Source organism: Frankliniella occidentalis, unplaced genomic scaffold, assembly GCF_000697945.3.
Source record: "Frankliniella occidentalis isolate FOCC.00 unplaced genomic scaffold, Focc_3.1 Scaffold5, whole genome shotgun sequence".
Classification (NCBI taxonomy): domain Eukaryota; kingdom Metazoa; phylum Arthropoda; class Insecta; order Thysanoptera; family Thripidae; genus Frankliniella; species Frankliniella occidentalis.
Genome location: NW_026267135.1, coordinates 2,773,453 through 2,779,785, shown reverse-complemented (window position 1 = coordinate 2,779,785; position 6,333 = coordinate 2,773,453). Strand labels below are relative to the sequence as shown.

The following is a 6,333-nucleotide window of genomic DNA, read 5'->3' as shown; positions in this document are numbered from 1 at the left end:
TCTCTCTCTCTCTCTCTCTCTCTCTCTCTCTCTCTCTCTCTCGCTCTCTCCTCTCTATCTCTCTCCCCATTTCTCTTTCTCATTCTCCCTCATGTACTGCCCTCTATATTTCTCTCTTTTTTTACTCTTCTGAGCTTTACTTGAGCCACGTGTCGAAGCTTAGCCAGCGCTGCGAGCTGCCATAAGGGGCCTGCTGTTGTGCGCAGTTCGTTCAAATTCTATTTGTGTGCGTGTGCGCGTGTATGTGTGTGTGTGTCGCTCCGAGCGAGCGTGTTGGTGTTGTTGTTGCTGGGTCCAGACCGTCCAGACGATGAAGAGCGTTGTTCTGTTTGTCCGACAGGCTCGCACCATGACGCCTACGGGTATCCACACGAGTACAGAGGTACGGCGTAACACTTGCCTGCCGGCTGGCACAGTCCAAGCCTAGTTGTGCAATATGCATGGTCTGATAGGCAATTGGCAAGGCTGTCGGTCGAGCCCCTCTCTCTATCTCTGTCTCTCTTGTTTAGCCACCCTAGTCTTTGTATCGAGTCATTTTGTCAAAAATTTGTTTTCCTTAGTCTTTGTAGAACACTGATTTGGTTCGTGTAGTTTGAGGAGATAAATGCTAGTTTTCGACTGAGCATGTTGACCTCGGAAGCATGTGGATTCATCCCATTGATTCTTACATTTTCTAAGCCTGCAAACCAGGTGTCTTCTTGTACTGTACTCTCAACACGTTTACCCGTAGTGGTCGTTAATTCTGCCTCCCTAGGTTATTTTGTCTACTTGTTTTCATTGTATGTTACTTAATTACCAGGTGATGCTGCGTGGAGACATGTAAAATCCACCAAAACCCCTTAAACCACATCAGCGAAACTACTTCCCTGCACGCTATCTTTCTGTACTTTTTAGTTTTTGTTGTAGTTTTGAATTTCTTTAAGCATGCTCTTGTCACTTACCAATTTATTTATGCAATTTCTCAGATTGAAACGCAAAACTCCATTATTTCTTTTCTTTTAAAAAAAAATCATAAGAAAAGGGGGAAATGACTTGCGAGAGAAGAGCATGCCTAAGGAAGCCCACGTTTCCATTTCTTTATCATAGAGTCTTGGGTGGGTCCTCCCTCACAGAGAGGAACGCAAAAGTTGAATGCCCGAGAGTAGCTGTCCCGGTCAAACTGCCCACAAGGGTAGCTGTTCTGGCCAAACTGCCCAAGAGTATCGCTGTTCTAGTCAAACTGCCGAAGGGTAGCTGTTCTGGTCAAACTGTTTTTGGGGGGGCTCACTCTGTTTTATGATTGGCCGCAGTTGTGGCCGCCACTGGCAAGGTCCGGGAGGGGGCTGGCGCGGCCGGCCCTTGGGCTGGCCTCTGATGCCCTTCAGGGCTGACCCCCCCCACTGGCCCCGTCCAATAGTAGTCCCTCGTTGCGCGTTGTGAACGAGCCCTGCTCCCGAAGGCTCTCGAGGCTGTAAGTAGAATCTCCCTTTGCGGAGGCCCGTCGTGCACCGTGGTGGGGGTGGCTGCAGTGGCGTGGCGTTGCGGGTGGCTGTGCCTTGACGCATGATGTTGGTTTCCCCGCGTTTTCTCCCCACCCTCCGCCATCGAGATCAAACTTCTTTGGTCATCTCGCAGCTGTGTTTTTTTAGACAGTCCCCAAGACTGTCTCTACCAGAAGGACCCCCGCGCCCTCTCTTTCCTCGCTCATTCTAAAAAAGGGATATCAAGAATCTTCTTTCCTTTTTTCTTTGTTTTTCCCCCACCCCCCGCACTGACCATGACCTTTGGGAGGATGGGTGCATGGTGCTAGACGCTGTGATAGACGACTGATGTGTAGACCTAAAGCCTGCTATCCCACTGTAAAATAATAATGTCTTAAAAACGAGAATATATTGGGACCGCAGATTTTACCAGTAGTGTACCCGGCCTACAAAGAAACCCGCGTGACATGGTTGTAAAGAAAAGATTGGCCAATATGATTTACTGGTTTTTAAGACAATATTTATTTTTACGGTGCCCTGCTATGGCGTGACGACGGTTACGTGGTTACGTGTCGCTACCATCTCTAGAGCCCTTGTAGAACAGTAGTTGTAGTGTTTGCTATGGTGGTGGTTTGGTGTTTTGCTACGGGTCCGTGCTGCGCGCTTGCATGTCCTCCTCGGAGAGGAACGCGCGCGCCCCTTGTTCGCGCCGCGGGAGCTTGCGGTGTGTTACGTGAGGCGGGGGGGGGGGGGCGTCCTCAGTCCTGATTAGCTGCCTGGAGGGTACAATCCCACGACGACAAGCCGCCAGGTGCTGCTCGATCCCCATTTTGTACATAAAGCTAGTTGTTCCGTCTCTCCGCCCATAATGACACGCGTGGAGCGCCTAGCATTATCTTATCTTTTTATTTTCCATACTTTTACGCTCATTATTTTACCCGTGCTCGAGATGACCAACGCTATCGGCATGCTGTAGAGATTGCATGTGTATGAAGCTGTTGCCGCCGGTAGAGGCCCAGGAGGCTGAAGCCTTGGACGTGTTATTCTCCTCCCGAGCCAGGTCTTCCCTCTGATGTATAATTCCCCACCCTTTATCACCCTTTTCATCCCTCTCCTGACCGTCCATCCCATCACCTGTTCAAGAGCACCGTGACATGTAGGTGACATCTTTTCGCCCGCCAACAGAGATTTTAAAGCCCGAAATTTTTTTGGAAAATTTTCTCAAAAAGAAATTGTTTTTTTGTTTTTTTAAAGAACGCAACTTTTCAGGAAAAGATTCAAACATTATAAAGAAAATGTTGGAAAATTTCCCAAAAATTCTGTTCTGGAAATTTAAAATCTTTATCCGCGAAATGCGTCGGAACGATGCTGCCACGATGTCGCGCACCCTCCGCCGTTACTCACTCTACTGTCTCTCTCGCACCACAGGGTCCGTCTACGGCCACGGCAGTGGCTCTTCGGCGCCGCACCGGACGCGCTCACGGCTGGAGCGCGACCACTCGGCCGAGTACGACGACTACAGCGACCGCGAGCGCGACCGGGACGTGCGGGACCGGGACCGCGACCGGGACATGTACGGCGGCCACGGCGGCCACCAGAGCGGCCACCACTACGGCGGCGGCGGCAGCGGCGGCCACCACATGGCGCACCCGGGCCACCACGGCCAGGACCACCGGCACCCGCACGGCCACCCGCAGGGCCGCGGGCCGCCCGACCACCACCCGCACCACCGCCACCACCAGGACTACGACGACGACTACCGGCACGGCGGCCACCGCGCGTCGTCGCGCAGGGCCCTCAACGCCCTGTAGAGACGTCCAGCACGCACCAGGGTGGCTCGGCGGCCCGGCTCGACGGTGACCGCGGGCAAACTGTCTCTCTCTCCGCCCCTCCCGACGGTCATATTCTGTGATTTATTTCATTTGTGCCATTTCAGGATATGTCATGACAAGTAGAGTGTCGTTGGCGCCCGTCACTGGGCCCGAGTGACTCTGTGCTGCTCCTAGTTGTTGGGGACCACCACGTGGACTGTGCGCGTGGCGCACCTTGGCCAACCGAACTCTCCCTCCCCCTCCCCATCCCCTCTCGAGGACCAACCGGACCAGCCTTCGCCCCGCTGTGCAGCGCGCCATGTGCAGCCACAGGGAGACCCCTGTGGAGGCCCTCCGCTCCGCGCGAGTGGAAGGACACTACAGGACTACTTCGTGTCTGTCTCCTCCTCCCCTACAATCAAACTGGGCGGCAAGGCATGGCTAACTCCTTGTTTAGTTTGTTACGTATTGTTGTATTGTTCCTACTATTTTTTTACTGAGCTGTACTGGGTTTGCGACAACACTCAACCTTTCTTGTCGTCAACCCGTTTAGCCTGCCAGAAGTATTTTCAAAAGAAAAAGTGACGGTACCAGTGGAATAGTATTTATTGATGCCTCATTTTTCTTTTGTTGTATTTAAACTACATCAGGTTTTGTGTACCTACTTACCCGGGTTGATACCCATCCTGTGGCGTTTTGGGCAGTTTTAAACCTCCTTGTGGTTCGTCCACAACTGGATTTGATTAAATATCAATCTTCTCATTTCATTTTTCATTTTTACGGGTGTTATCTATTTTCTTTTAATATTGCTGCCCGGAGACTGAAGCCGCTGCGTTCAGGGTGTCATGTTGCCCTTGTTATATGTGTACTTGGTGATATGTTTTGCATGGTAAATTTTTATTGTATGTATGAAACTGAAAGCAGAGTGATTTTCAAAAACCACCTGCATTAAGAGAGAGTTACAGGAAACGTTATGCAATCAAAATATGCAAAAGTGTTCAATAGTTTTGTTGATAGTTACAATCTGCTTCATACTTTGATACTTTGTTGTGTTCCCCTCTGTCCTCTAGGGACAAACTGAATTCCGAAAAAACTGCCTCCAGCTCACTTTAGGCCTTGGCTGCAGAACTCTTATTTTCAAATTTTACTACCGCCTCAGACAGATTGTTAATACCCTAAACATTGCCGTATGTCTTTTCATTCCAGAACTTTTTGTTGCATCCTGATGTAATAGTGTTATAAAAAATAATTCGCGCAAAATTACGATTAACAACAACCTACTCTGAATTCTGTTTTAAAGAAAGAAGCAGCCAGGCTGTATGTATATCTGTTGCAAATTTGTTTGCAGTGGTGCTGGAGATCCTTAATTTTACATTACAGTACAACTATTATCCTTTAGTCAATAGCAGTAGATATTTCAGATTCAGAACTAAATGGTTCATCTTCAAATACATTGAATAGTCAGCTGCTTTTACTATCAGGGACAAAGATAACATTTTAAAATTAAATGCACTCTTGACCAATCAAGAAATTATATGAATTATGATCATCCTAATGCATTTGAGCCGTCTCTTTTTCAATTTAGAAACTTTTATTTAATAGGTAGGTCTTTTACATTGAACCAATGGCATACCTTAACTTACTCTATGATTTGGACTCTTGATTAAAAGTGTTCTCTGTTATTACCCTGGTGGTTTACATTTGATTTTAGATTAGGGCGTATTATTCCTCATTAACTGAAGTAACAATTTCAATACTTTCATACATTTTTAAAAATATATATTTACAAGGAATAAATGAGTGCCAGCATTGCTAAAAATATCTATAATCTGTTCAGTTGAATTGGATGCAAATAATACAGTGTTATGATGGTAGGAGGTCAGCATGAATACTTTGTCTTATATTGCACAACAAATATTTTGCACAATTAAAGACTTGAACGGATAATTAAATCTAAATTCATTTTTCACTAGTGTAACTATATTAAGTATGTTTTTGCAATGGAATTGACTTTTTGTGTATTAGTTATAGGTATTTAAAGTATCATTTGATGACAATCCTACTCTCTTAGCAGCAACATGGTTGTCACTGACTTCAATTCCCTTGATCAGAAGCATGCTGGCACTGCCTCCCTTCTTGGGTTACTTTTCCCTGATAACTTGAAGAGGATACACTTGTAAGGAATGCCACGCTATTTCACAATGGTACTACATGTCACGACTCTCTTTTGAGTACAAACAAAAATATTTTGGATTCAGGTGTTGTGGTCAGGGTAGCAGATTTATCTGCAAGGGTCACAACAAGAGTAATTGAAGTCTTCTCTAAGGCTAAATAAGTGATTGCTGTGTTGAATGAAAAACTTGATTTGTTCCTGAGGGTAAATTTAATTTAGTATTGTTCTATGTTCAGTGTGTTTCCTTGTCGCTTAAAGAAAACCAACACATATGTACTTTTAAGATGAAATACTTCACAAATATTTTGGAAGTATTCATAGCTTTTGATCTGTCCCTTGTAAGTTTATTGATTAAGGGATTAAAAAGTGCTTGGTGTATTGTTATGTGTCATTGATGAGAAAGAGGCAACTCAGAGGATTTCAGGAAAGTGCTATGGGCTACTGGGACCTGCTAGGGTGCAATCATTGTACTGTTATGTCATATAGCTAAAGCCCGCTACCCTTCAGCCTCTTTACCCAACACTACTGTGTACATTGTGATAAATCTAGTTGTTTTGAAAATTATGAATATTTTTCTTTTCTTTTTTGGGTGGGGCTATAAATACATTGAAATAATGTGTCATCCCAATATTAACGGTTTGTGCCTACCATGTACTCTCCATCCTTTCCTACAGCCCACTGCATACTTGTACATATTCATATAAGAGAAACAAAAAAATTTTTATCTACTCTAAAATGTGTTTCATTTATCTTCCTTAACTGTCAGCATGAAGCAGGTCAGAAGATATGTGGTAAATGATCGAAAAAGAAAGTTGGACCAGTTGGGTTGGGCAGTTAAGACCAGTGATGCCTGTCCATAAATGAAGATGGAGTTCAGAATTATATGTTT

At 45.7% G+C, this 6,333-nt stretch overlaps 1 long non-coding RNA gene across 3 annotated transcripts; it reads left to right on the top strand.

Moving 5' to 3' along the window:
• The first annotated feature begins 6 nt into the window (after nt 1–6).
• On the top strand, nt 7–6,180 carry LOC127749785 (uncharacterized). Of its 3 annotated transcripts, XR_008011359.1 has the most exons (3): nt 7–382; nt 1,290–1,450; nt 2,889–6,180. It is a non-coding gene; the product is annotated as an uncharacterized LOC127749785 (long non-coding RNA). The 3 variants fall into 3 exon arrangements; XR_008011357.1 differs by lacking the exon at nt 1,290–1,450; XR_008011358.1 differs by lacking the exon at nt 7–382 and having other exon boundaries at nt 389–1,450.
• Nucleotides 6,181–6,333: the final 153 nt, after the last annotated feature.